The sequence below is a fragment of the Balaenoptera borealis genome (assembly GCF_965194805.1).
Source record: "Balaenoptera borealis genome assembly, chromosome: 11".
NCBI classification, from domain to species: Eukaryota; Metazoa; Chordata; class Mammalia; order Artiodactyla; family Balaenopteridae; genus Balaenoptera; species Balaenoptera borealis.
Window position 1 is genome coordinate 75,510,701 of NC_138868.1, and position 20,282 is coordinate 75,530,982.

Here is a 20,282-nt window from a genome sequence, read left to right on the forward strand (position 1 = left end):
ATTACAACTCACAGAATAAACAATTTAATTGCTCCTTTTCATCTTAACTGCCAAGTTTCATTTTTCATCTAGAAAATGTAAAAGGAAATCTTGAGTTGAAAAGAAGATGACTAGTGTATGGATCAGATTACATGGACCCAAAATAGACTATATAAGTATGTAAAAGAGACCACTCAGATCTCTTCCAGGTCCATTCTTAACATATGACCTTTTTACCAATTTGGTATCTTCAGTTTTGTTAATTTAAGGTGGTGTGATAAATGTTATTGTCTTTCTTACGTATGTATCACAATTCATGCAATATATATGAAATTTTAGCATTCTGTCAAAAATATTTGGCTAAATATTTTCATTTTGAGAAAAATTCTAAGTTTGTGCAATACAATGGATCTATAAATCACCATATTGTTAAAGGTCTGTTAAAGGGACTGTTTCACTACCTTGTTTAGAGGAGTTAATCTAAAGAGAACTAACAATGCTTAAAATTGCATTGCTCCTAAGACCAACTACACAAGTATAACAAATTATGCAAAATCTCTGGATTATGAACAATATAATCGCTTAGAAAGTCTTGTAGGGATGACTTTAAACACTTTTAGATATCATCAATAGTTCAAAGAGAATTAGAGCACAACCTTGATTTTTTTCCCCATGGTTGGTCAACCTCTTAGAGTATGTGAGGTTGTAAAATATCACATTACAGAAAAGAATGTCAGTAAAGCAGATCCCGGTAAAAGTTTTTCCTCGAGTTAACACTGAATGTTGCACATAGAATTTCTCAGTACTTGCATTGACCTAGGTAAAAATATCATCTTCAGATTACAAGGCATGCTCTACCATCTTAAGTAGAAAATATTTCTCTTTAACCTCTTTTCTTGCCCTTAAAAGAGAATAATAATAACAGCATCATGATGTTACAAGGATTTTAATATATAAATTTAAGGACTCTGGAGTTTTTCACAGAATGCCTGTGCTATTCAAAATGTTAACCACTGGCTACATGTAGTGTTTAAATTTAATTAAAATTAACTTAAATAAAATTAAATATTCAGTTCTTCAGTTGCAATAGTCACATTTTAAAGTTTCAATAGGCAGAATTAAGCTACTGGCTACTGTAATGTACAGCACAGAGAATATTTCTGTTATCACAGTAAGTTCTATATGACAGTGCTGGTATAGGTTCTTTAAATTTGGAAATAAATGCTTGGTGTTAGACATGGGGATGACATCCAATTTGCATTTTAGATTATTTGTTTGGAATGTAATGTGAAGAATGGATTGATTGGTGGACAGACTCTAGAGGCAGGGAGAGTCAGGTGGTTCTTGTACTGGATTTCTGACTCCCCCTGCTGGAAGACTTCCTTGACTTCTCCAGTCTGAAATAGGTCCTCCTTTTCTGTGCACCTATGGCTGACTGAATTTTCCAAATGAAATGACCCAGTTGATGTGTTCTTTTTTTTTTTTTTTTTTAAAGTTATGAATGTATGGTTCATTTTGAAAAGCATCTTCAAAATTCCAAATATTCTGCTCTTGGTTAGTTACTTTCTTTTTTTATTAATTTTTATTGGAATATATTTGCTTTACAATGTTGTGTTAGTTTCTGCTGTACAGCAAAGTGAATCAGTTATACATATACATCTATCTACTCTTTTTTAGATTTCCTTCCCATTTAGGTCACCACAGAGCTTTGAGTAGAGTTCCCTGTGCTATAAGTAGGTTCTCATTAGTTATCCATTTTATATATAGTAGTGTATATATGCCAATCCCAATCTCCCAATTCATCCCACCCTCGCTTCCCCCGTTGGTAACCATAAGTCTGTTTTCTACATCTGTGACTCTGTTTCTGCTTTGCAAATAAGTTCATCTGTACCATTTTTCTAGATTCCACATGTAAATGATATTATACAATGTAACATTAACACTCATCCATTGTGAGATGTGGTCTGTAATCTTACATACCCAGGAAGCTGATTATAGTGAAGTGACATTGCATGACTTCTGAGGCAGGGTCATAAAGGGTGACCAGCTTTTACCTGGCTTTCACTGGTGACATGTATCTTAGGAGTCCTGAGTCTATACAGAAGAAATTTGCCATTGCTTAAGTGTCCATGCTGGAGAGATTATATACAGAGACCACACAGAGATAAAGAAAGATGACTGAGAGGCCCCCATTGTTCCAGTCCCCAGCTGCTTGAGTGTTCCCAGACCAGACACCTTCAGATGAATCCAGCCACTATATAATGCTGAGTGGAGCCAGAGAGCTGTCATTAACAAACCCTGCTCAGATTGTACATTCATCAGCAAAATAAATGTTTTAGCCACTAACTTTTGGAGTGGTTTGTTATGCAGCTCGAATAACTGTAATAGAATTCATACGATATTGTGCTATTTGATTACTAATTATGCTTTATTTGATTACTATCGGTCTTTACTATAATTATTTCTTTACATAGCCAGCTCCCATACATCATCCTTGAAATCAGGAGTTAATTTTGTATCGCCAATGTCCTGATAAATGCCTAGTATTCAGTAAAGATAATCACAGACCTCATTTAAGAGCATCCTTATAGAGAGAGAGTCAATATGAGGCGGTTCTGCCTCAGCTATCATTATGTAGTCTTAGTAACAAGGGTAAATAAGAGCAAGCTATAACAATTTATCTTCTAAGGTGGATGTATCTTAAGGATGATAAGAGGATCTTGCAACAGCAAAAGTTTGGAACTGTTATTCTTTTTTGTCTTCCATAAGTCTCTTCTTATACTTAGGCTTCTGTATTTCTAATATATAGGATAATTTACCTATTACAAGATGAACATGGAGGTGTAATGAATATCGTTACTAAGAAGCATATAGTAGAAGAAAATACTAATATATACCATGATTATTCAATAAATTGAATTAAATTGGATAAAAAGCAGGAAATAATGGATCTTTCATAGCCCTGAGATTCATTTTGTAATTCAACTGTCTGATTATTCAGTGACTAAAGCGACAAATCCAGCCTGTTAGTAATATTTCCTTTTCTTCTCTGATTCAAAGCCTACTTTTTTCCAACTAGGGTCTCAGTCATATTGAAAAGCAGCAGAACAATGCTGCCCCTGGTTCTTGCACAATTGCAGGAGCGGGCATTTAGGAAATAAGGAAAGCAATTCTTACTTGACTCTAAACTTATGATTTAGTGCTGGTGCCCTCTGAATGTACTAGATGTTCAAATGCTTGCCCTTTTACCGATTGCATGCTTTAGGGTTTCCTGAGAGATCTCTCTGACCTGAAGAATGTGAGGCATGCTCCATGTCCCACCCTTTGACCAGTCAATATCAGCATCCAGGAGTAAACCTTTATCTCTGCTTACTGAGTGTGCTTGTTAATTTTATGTGTCAGCTTGACTAGATGGTGGGGTGACTAGTTATTTGGTCAAACATTATTCTGGATGTTTCTGTGAGGGTGGTTTTGATTGAGATTAACTTTTGAATCAGTAAACTGAGTAAAGCAGATTACCCTCCCTCATGTGGGTGGGTCTCATCCAATCAGTTGAAGGCTTCAATATCACAAAAGGGCTGACTTTTCCCCAAGTAAGAGATAATTATTCCTGAATAATGGTTTTTGAACTAGCACTTTGACTTTGTCCCACCTTCATACTGGAACTGAATCATTGACTCTTCCTGATCTTGAACCTGTCAGCTTTTAGACTGGACCTACACCATCAACTCTTCTGCATCACAGGTCTTTGGACTCAGATTCTCAGACTGGAACTACACCCACTGGCTCTCCTGGGTCTCTGGATTATTGATGCACCTCACCCAGCAAATGCTGGAAATGCCCAGCCTCCACAATCATATGAGCCAATATCTTAAATCACATTATTTATCCATCTATCTATATCTATATCTGTATCTATATCTATATCTATCTCTCTATATATAGATATATGTATATCCAATTGTTTTGTTCCTCTGGGATACACTGAGGATGCCTCTCTTCCTGAAGGAAGACCTCTTGAGTGAGGTCTTTTGAAGCCCACTCAAACCTATCTTCTGAAATCCCACTTGATTCAGGAGAAAGCATTCATCTTCACCTGTCAACAGTGGAAAATACAACTTCTTCTTGTTGTAGCCCTCTCTATCCACCCTCCCATCAGGGTGGATCCAGCCAGACACTCTCCTTCAGATTTCTTTAGTCTGGAGTTAGTATCAGGAGTTCAGGATCCAAAAAATACAGGGTGTATATGTCAGGTTCTTTCAATAGTTCCTTCTCTATGTATAATTCTAGTCACTTGTCAGCACCAGAACTAGCAAAATTCTTCAAACATAAAACCAAGAGTGAGACCTGGCAAGGATCTCCCTGTGCTTTATGTTTCTCACCACTATAGGTAGAAGAGAGATTATGAATAAATCCTTAACAACTCTTGAGAAAATTTACCACTCCCAAGTTCTCTGATCAGTCTCCTTAAGATTAGTAATGGGCAAAAAGGAGATGGACAAATTTTGGGGTCTCACCTCATAGAAATTTATGCATAGATGATGTAGTATCTCTATTTGATTTCAACTATAGAGTCTTAGCTGAGCCTGGATAACAGGAAGCCTTCAAATTTAACAACCCCTTACCTATATAGAGAAATAAAGTTAAAGATACAAACCAGGAATTGCTCTCTGAGGCAGAGATAAATGACTGTGAGAATTCAGAGGAAAGAAAGATAACTCATCTTAGAGAAAATAGGGGAAATGTGAAGGCTTTTAAGCTAGAATAAAAATAACAAGTGAAATTTTCACACATAGAATTGAAACATAATTATTTCATGATGAAGGACAGCATGATCGAGCCCAAAGTTAGAGAAGAGTAGAGTATTAGGAGAATTGCTAGTCATTCTTTCAACTGGGAGTATATGAATAGGGGTGCAAAATGTAAAAATGCAAACCTGTTAGATCAATCATCATTCCAGAGCACCTTATTAATCAGGGTAAGTAGTTGGATGTTTTGTGTGTAAGGGGTGTGTGTGTGTGTGTGTGTGTGTATAGAATGGAATCCAACTAAGGTTTGGGAGGCTGAGCAATACCATAATTAGAACTAATTTAAGGAGAGTAATCTGACAGCAAATGTAGAATTAAGAGTGCCTGAAAGACTGGCTTGTATTAGTGCTCACTCAACTGTCCATAATATATTCTATTACAAAGTGTTATATAGTAATTAAAAAGACTATTTCAATATTACCAAAAGAACATGTTCTAAAAAGTAATTCATAAGATAGCTATTTGTAAACTAATTTGTAAATTAGCTTTTCTTACGTGTAAACATTGTATTAATGAATGATAGAAGACTAGAAATGCCTCTTCCTTCTCATGTCCACCCCTAACAATGAAAAGAGAAATCCTATTCAACAAGGGATGATGAGGTGAGTCATTCCATTTATGTCCAAGTGTGAGTCTGTTGAAGTGACTCATGTCTCCTTATCATTACACCATGTCCATTATTTAGGAAGTTGTCTGCTTGATGCAAGAGAATGAACTTCCCAGGTACCTTTTATGTGTGGAAGTGTATCAGTGAGTAAGGAAAATTTAAATCCCATAGATATTTTGAGTAAGAAGAGATTTAATATGGGTAAAAAGAAACTTAACCAATGTGAAGGCTGAGAGAACAAAGGAGGACAAAGCAGTTTTCAGGAAGCTTGATAATGCAGAGAGTCAGGGGTGCCACCGCAAGGATTCCACCTGCCTGAAGTTCAAAAGAGCTGATTTTCATTGTTTTGGAGCTGCTGAAAGTCAACAATGATTTCAGCTACCTGCTTAGAGTAGCTTCCAGCAAATACTGTTTTCTCCAGTTCTCTAGTTGCTGTCTGTCTTAGTCAGTTTGGACTGTTATAACAAAATGCTATATAGATCGGTTGCCTTGAACAACAGACATTTATTTCTCATAGTTCTTGGGGCTGTGAAGTTCAAGATCAAGGTGCTAGTCATTTCAGTTCCTCCTAAGAGCCCTCTTCTGGCTTGCCTTCTCTTTGTGTCCTCACATCCAGAGAAAGAGAGAAAGAAATCAATCTCTCTTCATCTTCTAATATATCCACCAATCCCATAATGAGCGCCACACCCTCATGACTTTATCAACCCTAATTAACTCCCAGGGTTCCCATCTCCACATTTGGTGTTAGGACCTAATTATATGAAGTTTCAGAGGATACAAATGTACAGTCCATAACACTGCCTTTCCAATTTTGTATAACGTCCATCACTAGTGAAATCTAACCAGATTACCTGCTGATGGGGAAGCCTGGAAAATCCTTTTATCTGAGGTATGGAGAAAAGCTTAGAAGTTCTGAGATGGTACCGAGGTTCAACTAATGATACCTCATACAATCTACTGATTTGGATACTTCAAATTCATGTATTTTATTTCATTCATATATAATATCCAAAAAAACAAACCAGTAAAAATAACAGTAAAAGGATGCCTGCTTCTACCACATTTATCCCATATTGATTTTACCACATGTATTCTACATTGTTCGGGAGGTCTTTGGCATTTCCATGGGGCAAGATACAAATAAAGGGTATGCAGAGTGCAGAGAATAAAGTAATTATTTCTATTTCAGACAGCATGATCATCTCAGAAGAAAATCTTCAGGAATACACAAAGCTATTTCTACAATTAATATGTGAATATAGCAAGGTCACAGGATACATGTTAATATAAAAATATTAATTGCATTTTGCAGAGTAGCAGTAAGCAATAGAAGACAGAATTAAAAAAAATAAGTGTGAAACAAAATAACATTTTAAATTCCATAAAATATTTATAAATAAATTTAACAAAGCACATGACAAATCTTGTCACTAAAAACTGCAGGATATTGCTGAAAGAAACTTAAAAATACATAAATAAATAGATATACACTTTGTCTATGGAATAGGACTCAACATTATATAAAATGTCACTTATTTTCAAACTGATATGGATATTCAATGCAACCTCAGCCAAAATTTCAGTATTTTTTTTTCTTAAATACTATCTGAAAAATTGGTTCTAAAATTTATACTGAAATGTAAATGACCAAGAATATCCAAAGTGACATTTAAAAGAAGACCATAGTTGGAGGACTTAACCTACCTGATTTGATTAAATATTTTTAAATTAGAATAATCAAGAGAGTGTGATAATGCCAAAAATATACATAACTGAAACACAACAGAGAACTCAGAAGTAGATTCTCACGTATTAGCTTTTAACAAAGATTTCAAATTTTCTTCTATAAATTTGCTAGAAAAGCTAGAAAGCATATTGAATAAACATGAAGATACAACTAATACCTCACACCATAAACAAAATATAATTCAAAATGGATAAGAGACCTAAAGATAAAAGGTAAAACTATTAAACATCTAAAAGAAAACAGAAAACATTTCAGCAGTCTTGAAATAGGCATTAAGCATTAAAAAATTGAATAAAATTAGACTTGAAAAAGTTAAAAACCTTTGATGTTCAAAAGACACCATTAAGGAAACATGGAAGCCACAGAAAGAAAATATTCTCAATACACATATGGGACAGAGAACTAGTATCTTGAATATATAAAGAATACTAACAAGTCCATAATAAAAACAAAAATATCCTGATACCAGAATGGGCACAGGATTGGAATAAATACTTCATTGCAATAGGTATAGAAATAGCAAAGGAAAAAAATGAGCATCTTTCATCATTAGAAAAATAGGGATTAAAACCATAAAATAATGATGAGATACAATTTCACATGCATTAAAATAACAAGAAAAAAAAAAGAAAAAGAAAAAAGAAAAAGAAACGAGGAAAAGAAAAAGAAAAAAATACAAAAAGAAAAGAGAAAAACCTGACTACACCAGGTGTTGATGATGACGTGGAATAACTGGAACACTCAGTGCTTGTGCGAATGAGTGTTCACACTTGTAAAATAAGACAATCACTTTGGAAAACTGGCTGACAGTTTATTCAGAAGTTTAACACAAATCTACCATATAAAAGAGACATTTTACTCCTGGGTAGTGAACAAGAGAAATGAAAATACATGTCTGTATAAAGAATCACATGAATATATTGATAGATTTATTCACAATAGCTGAATAATGGGAACCAACCCAAATGTCCATCAACAGGTCAATAGATAAACATATTGAGTTGTACCCAGACAATGGAATGCTACTCAGAAATAAAAACTACAAACTACTGATGCAGCAACATGGATAAATCTAAAAATTATGCTGAGTGAAAGAAACTAGACACAAATTACATATTAAATGGTTACGTATATATATATATATTTTTTCTCTTTTTTCTTCTTTTTTCTCTTTTTCTTACAGGCGCCCGGGGGTTCCCAACTCACCCCCGCCCCCCCCCCAGGGACGCGGGGCGCGCACGCGCGCGGCCCATGGCCCCTGCCCGCACCACGGCCGCCGGGTAGCCCCCTCCCGACGGCCGCGGCGGGGAGGATCAGTGGCGCGCGGCACCCCGGCCCCGTGGCGGGGGGGCGGGGAAAGCGGAGTCTGGGGGAGAAGGGAGGGTCCTCCCGACTCCCCGCGGGCCCGACCGCCCCAACCCCAAGGCGGACGGGCGACCTGCCATGGGTCTTTAAACCACCGCGCCGAGAGGCGCTAGGTACCTGGAGAGGGGGAGGCGGGCGAGGCGAGGGAACGGAGCGCCCCACGCTCGCCGCCGCCCCGACACCCACCAACACGCTCTCCGCCCGCGGCCGCCCGCAACACGCGGGGCTCGGCGCTACCGGCCCGTGACGCGGGGCCCCGGCCGGGCGCCGGGCCGACCGCCACACGAGACACCACTGCCACCGCCCGACGACGCCCCCACCATGTCCCCGAAACCGGGCGGAGACCTCCCCCGTTCGCGCCCGCTCTTTTCTCCTTAACCCCAACCCCCCCACCGGGGCCCTTGTCCCGCACCCGAGTCCCGGGCCCCCTTCTCGCCACCGAGGGCGTAAGGGAGGCTTCGACGGGAAGCGGGGGCGGGGGGGGCGAGCGGGCAGGGGGCACACGGGGGTGGGCTCGAAAGAGAGAGAGCGAGAGCGAGCCGGACGGATGACGGAGGAGAGGCCCCGGGCTCGGAGGACAGGCAGAGGCGCCCGGCAAGGGGGCGGAGGGCCCGGAGCGGAGGACCGACGACCGGGAGGGAACCGGTCCAGGGCCGGCGGCGGGAAGGCGACGGACGGGCGAGCGGCCCCACGGGGAGCCACCACCGCCACGCCACCCATCCCGAGACGCACCGGAGGCTCTGCGCGGGGGGCGGTCGCGAACGGGGGGGCGTGACCGGCGCCGGAGACGGAGGCGCGTGGGGGGGGGGGGCTCGGCCCCCTCGGAACCCTCGGACCCAAACCTTGAGGGACGTGGCGGGGAGGTCGAGCGGGAGAGACGCGCTGGGAGATCACCATGACGGTCACGGGTACGCGGCGTGGTGACGGGCGGGGGTCGCCTCGGGCGGCCATACCGGGGGACGGTGTTGCCCCGGGGGGAGGCGCGGGAGGGGCAGACGGGCGGGTACGGTGAGGGAGGCGAGGAGCCGCCCTCCCAACGCGACCCCTTTCGGGCCAACCCCTTCTCGCTCTCCTCCCCCGCTGCGGAGGACCACCGACCCGACGGGCCGCCCGGGGCGGCGGCGCCCTCGCGCGCGCGCGCGCGCGCGCGCACGCACGCACGCACCCGTCCGCGCGCGCGCGCGCGCCAGGTGCCAACTCCCGGTCGCCTCCCTCCCCGTGCTTTTCCCGTCCCGCGCTGCACGGGTGGAGAGGCTCGTTTGCGAGCGGGCGGGTCCACCGGTTACATATATAAGATTCTAGAAAAGGCAAAGTAAAGTATACCAACCAACAGCAAACCAGTGGTTTCTCCACTTGTGGACAGAGGGAGAGATGAACTGCAAATGGGTATGAAAAATACTTTTGTTGTGATTAAACTTTTAAAAAATATTGGTTAGTGGGTATATGATTATAGTTTCATGGGTGATACAACTGCCAAAATGGATCAAATTGTACACTTTAAATGGATATAGGTGGCTTTATATACATTAGTCCTCAAAGTTCATTTCTAGAAAAAGCAACATTATATCCGTGCCTAACATAATGCTACTATCCGTTGAAAAAATGGATATAACTGCATTTCCTCCCATAAAGGGGAACTCCAATGGTCCATAAGTCCATGCATATATCGCAGTGATATTCATTCCTTGAATAGATTAGTCACAATTACACTTGAGATCCTTTAACTTAAAAACCAAATTATGGGGGTAATCAACAATAGAACTTCTTCTGCTAGCTAGTAAGGAAAGAAGATGAGGGAGGAATTAGTTGACATATTTAAATATAGACAAGAAATCAAGGAAGAAAATTACACAGCTATTAAAGCAGTCACATTTGCATGTAGATATAGGGCAGTAGTTAGTACTTTTCTGTGACTACTCAACCCAATATTCCCTTTGCAGTCACCCAGCTTTTTTGCTGGTTGGGATACTTTTCCTAGTGGAATGATCTTTTCATTCTGAAAAGGTCTGAGGGTCTGGTTCATTACTAACCCTGCATTATTAAATTACTGTAGGATGTCTTTATAGCTTACCCTGGAATAGCAGAGTTTTAAGACAAGTGCTCTGACAATTCTCTAAGCCTAGGCTGAATCCTCTTTGTTCCATAGGTTAACCATCAATTCTATTTTCCTTTCATAATCAGGTTCAATCCCTCCAGTGAATAAAGTAACACTCTTCTTTGCATAATGGTTAAATGGTAAGATAAACCCAAAGAAGTCAGGTGGTAGCATTAGCTAACAGTCCGTGGGACCATTTTTCTACTAGGAACTAATACTTATTAACTAGAACATCTACATAGTATTATACGTTAAAAAAGGAAAAATTGAAGAAAACATAGAGTAATTAAAATAATTCAGAGATTTGACCAAAAAGGAGGAAATAACTAAGGAGTTTAAGAAAGAATATAGTAGAAAGGAAGAAAACCAGGAGTATATCTCATTACAAAAGCCAATGAAGAAATGTATTTCAAGAAGGAACAAGAGTCTAATGTGTGGAACAGTGCTCAGAGATTTGTTCAGATAAAAAAAGAGAAATGAAAGTCGTGGTGATTTGACATGTGGAAAGTGAGTGAGTGGTATGAACAGGAGTCAGCCTAAAGTAGATTGAAAGCGAAAGGAAGCTATGGATGTGGAGAAAGCAAGTAGTGATTTTTCGTAGGAAATACGTGGAAGGGATTAGGGAAGTGCTTGGAAAGCTTGGAAGAAAGGGATTTTTAAATAGTCAATAAATGTTTGTATGCAGCTGACTATGATATACTAGAGAGGAAGAAACAAATGATTAGGACAGAACAGAAATAAAAATCTTGCCAAATTAAACTGGACTCTTTAAGCTTCTATATATTATATCTGCAGGCATAAAGGACATTTAACGTCAGTCAACATTTGAACAGTCTCTTTCCTCCTTCCCATTCCTGTGATCATTGAAAATCAGATTAAACTGCTAAAAATCTTATGTTTCGGTCCACCTGGTCCCTTCAATTCCACCTCCTCTGTTGCTTTCATGTGGTAATTGAGGCATCAAATTTTTGGTATTGCTGGGAGCCTTAAAGTCCTAGAATATTACCCCTACCACCCACTCCTAAAATATCTTATCTCCACTCCATGGGAATATTTTTTAAGCTGGTATAAACTACTCTTTTAAACTTTTTCTTTTATAGTCATTTCATTCTCTGTTACTCAAAATCTATTTTCCTAGGCGTTTGGACACAAATCGAATCATAATCTCCTCAATGACTTTAAACATTTGTAAACAAAAGCCAGAAAGACAAGTGCTTACAGGCACCTCTGCCTTCTGCCAAGACAAAACTTTTCCCTAAGGCACAAAAATGACACTTCTCTAAGTATGGAAGAAAGAAACTGAAAAATATTTGGAGGAAATCAAAATGAAGTAAAACAACTCTCTCACATCTCAGTGTATTCTAATAAAAATAGATATAGATATAGACACAGACATAAATATATAGATATACCTCCAGGACCATAAGACAGGTCAGCTTCAAAATCTGCCCTTGAAGCTATTCGGCGTAATAGTTTTCTGTTTTTTACAAATACTTCGCCTTCACTTCTGTTGAGTCTCTATAACTCCAAATTATATTCACAATAGCTCCTTTATTAACATGTGAGAAAAACCCAGAACTAGGAACAGTGCAGTTTGAATGGTTCAAATGGGTATTTTTATTGAAATATATACTGTAAAAACAATAAAATTAAATGGTATTTTCTAATAAATGATCAGACATAAACTAAAGAAAAACCATTTTCAGGAAATTAAATATAAAACAAAAATGTTTCGTCATTTATTCATTTGATCTTTAAGTGCCTATACTGTACAGGGAGTGCACTGTGCTAGAAGCACAGTCATTTCTGACTTAAATTACTATTAAAAAGCCCAGTTACTGGCTGCTCCACTTCTTGCCAGAACCCCTAGTGGTGTAAATTTCTGAATTCAGTTTGTGGAACTCTGCTTGGCTAACTTACTCTCAAGCATTTAAAGTGGACTTTATTAAACACAGGTCACTTAATTAAATTAAAATAAAACATTTCATAGAGTGTTCTACCTATGTTTTCCTCTAAGAGTTTGATAGTGTCTGGCCTTACATTTAGGTCTTTAATCCATTTTGAGTTTATTTTTCTGTATGCTGTTAGGCAGTGTTCTAATTTCATTCTTTTACATGTAGCTGTCCAGTTTTCCCAGCACCACTTACTGAAGAGGCTGCCTTTTCTCCATTGTATATTCTTGCCTCCTTTATCAAAGATAAGGTCACCATATGTGTGCGGGTTTATCTCTGGGCTTTCTATCCTGTTGCATTGATCTATATTTCTGTTTTTGTGCCAGTACCATACTGTCTTGATGACTGTAGCTTTGTAGTATAGTCTGAAGTCCGGGAGCCTGATTCCTCCAGCTCCATTTTTCTTTCTCAAGATTGATTTGGCTATTCTGGGTCTTTTGTGTTTCCATACGAATTGTGAAATTTTTTGTTCTAGTTCTGTAAAAAATGCTGTTGGTACTTTGATAGGGATTGCACTGAATCTGTAGATTGCTTTGGGTACTATAGTCATTTTCACAATGTTGATTCTTCCAATCCAAGAACATGGTATATGTCTCCATCTGTTTGTATCATCTTTAATTTCTTTCATCAGTGTCTTACAGTTTTCTGCATACAGGTCTTTTGTCTCCTTAGGTAGGTTTATTCCTAGGTATTTTATTCTTTTTGTTGCAACGGTAAATAGGAGTGTTTCCTTAATTTCTCTTTCATATTTTTCATCATTAGTGTATAGGAATGCCAGAGATTTCTGTGCATTAATTTTGTATCCTGCTACTTTACCAAATTCACTGATTAGCTCTAGTAGTTTTCTGGTAGCATCTTTAGGATTCTCTATGTATAGTATCATGTCATCTGCAAACAATGCCAGTTTTACTTCTTCTTTTCCGATTTGGATTCCTTTTATTTCTTTTTCTTCTCTGACTGCTGTGGCTAAAACTTCTAAAACTAGTTAAATAATAGTAGTGAGAGTGGGCAACCTTGTCTTGTTCCTGATCTTAGTGGAATCACAGCAAGATCCTTTTTGACGCACCTCCTAGAGAAATGGAAATAAAAACAAAAATAAACAAATGGGACCTAATGAAACTTAAATGTTTTGCATAGCAAAGGAAACCATAATCAAGATGAAAAGACAACCCTCAGAATGGGAGAAAATATTTGCAAATGAAGCAACTGACAGAGAATTAATCTCAAAAATATACAAGCATCTCATGCAGCTCAATATCAAAAAACAAAAAACCCAATCCAAAAATGGGCAGAAGACCTAAATAGACATTTCTCCAAAGAAGATATACAGATTGCCAACAAATACATGAAAGGCTGCTCAACATCACTAATCATTAGAGAAATGCAAATCAAAACTACAATGAGGTATCACCTCACACTGGTCAGAATGGCCATCATCAAAAAATCTACAAACGATAAATGCTGGAGAGGGTGTGGAGAAAAGGGGATCCTCTTGAACTGTTTGTGGGAATGTAAATTGATACAGCCACTATGGAGAACAGTATTGAGTTTCCTTAAAAAACTAAAAATAGAACTAACGTATGACCCAGCAATTCCACTACTGGGCATATACCCTGAGAAAACGTAATTCAAAAATAGTCATGTACCACAATGTTCATTGCAGCACTGTGTACAATAGCCAGGACATGGAAGCAACATGAGTGTCCATCGACAGATGAATGGATAAAGAAGATGTGGCACATATATACAATGGAATATGACTCAGCCATAAAAAGAAACGAAATTGAGTTATTTGTAGTGAGGTGGATGGACCTGGACACTGTCATAAAGAGTGAAGTAAGTCAGAAAGGAAAAACAAAATACCATATGCTAACACATATATTCGTAATGTAAAAAAAAAAAGGTTCAGAAGAACCTAGGGGTAGGACAGGAATAAAGACACAGATGCAGAGAATGGCCTTGAGGACACGGGGAGGGGGAAGGGTAAGCTGGGACGAAGTGAAAGAGTGGCATGGACATATATACACTACCAAATGTAAAATAGATAGCTAGTGGAAAGCAGCTGCATAGTATAGGGAGATCAGCTTGGTGCTTTGTGTGCAACTAGAGGGGTGGGATAGGGAGGGTGGGAGGGGGATGCAAGTGGGAGGAGCTGTGAGGATATATGTATGCATATAGGTGATTCCCTTGGTTATACAAAAACTGTACAGACACTAACACACAACTGTAAAGCAATTATATGCCAATAAAGGTGTTAAAAAATAAATTAAATAAATAATAAAATAAAGTAAAACATTTAATTAAATGCCATTAATCCATACTTGCACTCTGAGGTGATTTTATTACAATTTGAAATTTTTTCTAAATACAAAATTAGTAGATATATAAGTAATATAAATAAAAGACTGATTTATCCCCCTTGCAAACTGTGCTGAGTATTTGGCTAGAATCTATGCCAGTGTTTAGCTTGATCTTCCCCCTTAAAAATAAACTAAAATTCTGGCACTTCAATTTTGCCTACATTGTTTAAGTTTACAGTAGTATAGAGCAAGATGGAGTGTAACATAAGAACAGTGGTAGACCCTCAGTCACTGGTCAACTTTTCTTACCTTTTTATATCATGTTGGAATTTATCCTTAGGTTTCCTCTTCAGTGATCTTTATGAAAAAGGACATACTGTATTTTTTACACATTCACATTTTTGCAGTAAAGCACCTAGCACAGAAGAACAAAGCATCTTTTATAAATATTGTTAAAAATTTCTGGTTTCTTACTCTGAATGCAACTCTGTGAGAGAAGATTTAGACACACATACACACACACACACACACACACACACAGAAATAGGTATACACATTAGATTGGGGATTTTTTTTTTCACCAGAAGAAAAATGATTAAAGAAATAAAAAGTATATTTTTATGAAAGTATTTTCATATTACTTTTGTTTTAATCATGAAAATAATTTTGACTAGCAAATAGTCCAGTTAGAAGGGTCAATGGCCACTTGTCCCACCAAATTTCCTTTTAAATACAGAATATGTTGTATGCTCACTATCTAAGCAAACACAGCAGTAGCTGCACTGTTTTATAATCGTCATTAAAGACAAAACTTTGACTTATATTCTGTCACATTAATACCCTGCTCCTCATAAATGATTTAACTATCTGGAATCAGAGACAAAGAGGTCCAATGTCAGTGCTTGAGCAACTGCATTTCCAATGACAGTCTTTCTTTTTTTTTTTTTTTTTTTTTAATGATTATATATATATACATATATATTTAAATGTTTAAATTATCAGATGTAGGAGTATTTTCTTTTTGTTTTCTCTGTTTTTCATTTCTTTTTTTTTTTTTTAATTAATTAATTTATTTATTTATTTATGGCTGTGTTGGGTCTTCGTTTCTGTGCGAGGGCTTTCTCTAGTTGTGGCAAGCGGGGGCCACTCTTCATCACGGTGCGCGGGCCTCTCACTGTCGTGGCCTCTCTTGTTGAGGAGCACAGGCTCCAGACGCACAGGCTCAGTAATTGTGGCTCACGGGCCCAGTTGCTCTGCGACATGTGGGATCTTCCCAGACCAGGGCTCGAGCCCGTGTCCCCTGCATTGGCAGGCAGACTCTCAACCACTGCACCACCAGGGAAGCCCTTTCTTTTTTATAGTAAGTTGTAAATGTACCTGTACAATGTATCCCGCAGTGCCCTTGTGCTTACTGACCAAAGCCCACCCCTCCCCCCCCACCCACTCCAGACACTGCACAAAGCATTTTCTTGTATGCAGCACATTTCATAATAACATTTTAAAGGAAAGAGGTGAAAGCAAGAATATTTTGAACAGCAAGTTTTCTTAATATCAAAAACAATATTTGGATTTTCTTAATTCAGTCATAATTGTCATAATTGAATCTCCTATGCATCATCTTGATATCTTAATTCTAATCAGAAATACAGGAGAATGTGAGCTTCAAAAAAAAAAAAAATAACTTTCTAATTACAATAGAGCTTTAACTGGATTATCAGTTCCTCACGATCTCAGAAATTGGCTTAATTATGTTAGGAACTGAGAAGGAACTAAAGACTTAAGAAATGCTGGATCAAATAACAAAAATTAAGCTAATTCCATTCAATTTCAAGAGGGCAGAGTTAGAAAAGGAGGGAAAAAGAGTGATGAAGGAAACTTAACTGATTGATAACCTTCCAAATTATAAATATATGTTACATCTCAATAAAAAACTACCCTATAAACTAATCTTTTGCATATGAAATTTTAACATAAATTGTAGCAGACACTGTTGGTGCCCTATCCCATATCCTCTAGTCCTTACCACTTCAGTGCAACTGAACTTTGAACTTCTAGCTCTAGCATTTCTTTGTCTGAAGACTTTTTCATTTTACTTTTTTAATTGAAGTATAGTTCATTTACAATACTGTGTTAGTCTCAAGTGTACAGCAAAGTGATTCAGTTACGCATATATATATAAATATACATATATATTACTTTTCAGATTCTTTTCCATTATAAGTTATTACAAGATATTGAATATAGTTCCATGTGCTATACAGTAGATCCTTGTTGATTATCTGTTTTATATATAGTAGTGTGTATCTGTTAATCCCAACCTCCTATCTTATCCCTCCCCTCCTTTCCCCTTTGGTAACCATAAGCTTGTTTTCTATGTCTATGAGTCTGTTTCTGTTTTGTAAATAAGTTCATTTGTATTATTTTTTCAGATTCAACATATATGTGATATCATACAATATTTGTCTTTCTCTGGCTTACTTTACTTAATATGATAATCTCTAGGTTCATCCATGTTGCTGCAAATCACAATATCTCATTCCTTTTTATGACTGAGTGGCTGAGTAATATTCCATTATATATATATCCATTATCTGTTGATGGACACTTAGTTTGCTTCTATGTCTTGGCTACTGTAAATAGTGCTGTTATGAACATTGGGGGTGCTTGTATCTTTTTGAATTAGATTTTTCATCTCTTCCAGATGTATGACCAGGAGTGGGATTGCTGGATCATATGGTAATTCTATTTTTAGTTTTCTTAAGGAACTTCTATACTGTTCTCCATAGTGGCTACATCAATTTACATTCCCACCAACAGTGTAGGAGGGTTCCCTTTTCTCCACACCCTCTCCAACATTTATTATCTGTAGACTTTTTGATGATGGCCATTCTGACTGGTGTGAAGTAATACCTCACTGTGGTTTTGATTTGCATTTCTCTAGTAATTAGCAATGTTGAGCATGTTTTCATGTGCCTGTTGGCCATCTGTATGCTGAAAACTTTCTCTTGATGCTGAACTCTGTTTGCCACATGCTCAGGATACCAATCATAATCTCTCCAATGGTTTTAAGCTTTGGTAAGCAGAATTCATAGTCAGTTGTCTGCAAGAACCTCTGCCTTCTGCAGAACAAATCGTCTCTATGGAAAGAAAGCAGACAATCTCCAGCCAATGATGGATGAAAGTTGGTTTATAAACTTCTCAGTTCTCTCATGCTTCAGGTGAGATAAATCCCAGCCAAGTGTTCCATGCTTTGCTCTTGGAGGTTTCCGTGCAGGATTAAGCTCCTGGTGCCCACAGTGGTAGGTGACATTGTAACACACCTTTTTATTGGCTGCCTTTCCTTGTCTCATTTTCCACTCCCTTATCAAAGTTTTCCTTCATCTCCTAAGCAAAACCCTTCCCTTGAATCTTTAATTCTGAAGATACCCAAACAAAAACACTGTTTTTTCATCTAATAACTTATTTTCTTATAGTTTTTGCACCAACACTAAATAAGGGCACATTTAAGGATAATTACTCTATCCCCTTCCCCAAAAACAGGAGGACAGAGAGAAGATAGGTGAAGACCAAAAGCAATGTTTTCTTTCTTAGCCCAAAGAAATCATCACAGCTGTCAAATACAGGCAAGTTATGAGTCAGAAAAAAATATTCTACTAAGGTGCTTTATTTTGTATGACTTGGAGTATTTTTAATTCCTCACTGAGTTGTTGCTGTTGTTGTTGTTTGTTTTAATGACTTACGGACTGATAGCTAAGAAGCTAGACTTTCAGTCCAAGATGTCAGAGAATTTACCTAGGAGACTGATCGTTCTTCCATCTCACTATGAAATCTCTATATCTATTAGTTTTTGTGTTCTAGGTTCCAAATCTTGAGATAGACTCTTAGTGTTACATGCAAATTTCTTTTTTTACTATTTTTTTAATTTTTATTTTATTTTGACATCTTTATTGGAGTATAATTGCTTTACAATGGTGTGTTAGTTTCTGCTTTATAACAAAGTGAATCAGTTATACCTATACATATGTTCCCATATCTCTTCCCTCTTGCATCTCCCTTCCTCCCACCCTCCCTATCCCACCCCTCTAGGTGATCACAAAGCACCGAGCTGATCTCCCTGTGCTATGCGGCTGCTTCCCACTAGCTATCTATTTTATGTTTGGTAGTGTATATATGTCCATGCCACTGTCTCACTTTGTCACAGCTTACCCTTCCCCCTCCCCATATCCTCAAGTCCATTCTCTAGTAGGTCTGTGTCTTTATTCCCATCTTGCCCCTAGGTTCTTCATGACCTTTTTTTTTTTTCTTAAATTCCATATATATGTGTTAGCATACAGTATTTGTTTTTCTCTTTCTGAATTACTTCACTCTGTATGACAGATTCTTGGTCCATCCACCTTACTACAAATAACTCAATTTCATTTCTTTTTTCTGCTCAGTAATATTCCATTGTATATATGTGCCACATCTTCTATATCCATTCATCTGTAGATGGACACTTAGGTTGCTTCCATGTCCTGGCTATTGTAAATAGACCTGCAATGAACATTTTGGTACATGACTATTTTTGAGTTATGGTTTGCTCAGGGTATATGCCCAGTAGTGGGATTGCTGGGTCGTATGGTAGTTCTATTTTTAGTTTTTTAAGGAACCTCCATACTGTTCTCCATAGTGGCTGTATCAATTTACATTCCCACCAACAGTGCAAGAGGGTTCCCTTTTCTCCACACCCTTTTCAGCATTTATTGTTTGTAGATTTTTTGATGATGGCCATTCTGACTGGTGTGAGATGATATTTCATTGTATTTTTAATTTGCATTTCTCTAATGATTAATGATGTTGAGCATTCTTCATGTGTTTGTGGGCAATCTGTATATCTTCTTTGGAGAAATGTCTATATAGGTCTTCTGCCCATGTTTGGATTGGGTTGTTTGTTTTTTTGATATTGAGCTGCAAGTGTTGCTTGTATGTTTTGGAGATTAGTCCTTTGTCAGTTGCATCATTTGCAAATATTTTCTCCCATTCTGAGGGTTGTCTTTTGGTCTTGTTTATGGTTCCTTTTGCTGTGCAAAAGCTTTTAAGTTTCATTAGGTCCCATTTGTTTATTTTTGTTTTTATTTCCATTTCTCTAGGAGGTGGGTCAAAAAGGATCTTGTGGTGATTTATGTCATAGAGTGTTCTGCCTATGTCTTCCTCTAAGAGTTTGACAGTGTCTGGCCTTACATTTAGGTCTTTAATCCATTTTGAGTTTATTTTTGTGTATGGTGTTAGGGAGTGTTCTAATTTCATACTTTTACATGTACCTGTCCAGTTTTCCCAGCACCACTTATTGAAGTGGCTGTCTTTTCTCCACTGTATGTTCTTGCCTCCTTTATAAAAGATAAGGTGACAATATGTGCGTAGTTTATCTCTGGGCTTTCTATCCTGTTCCA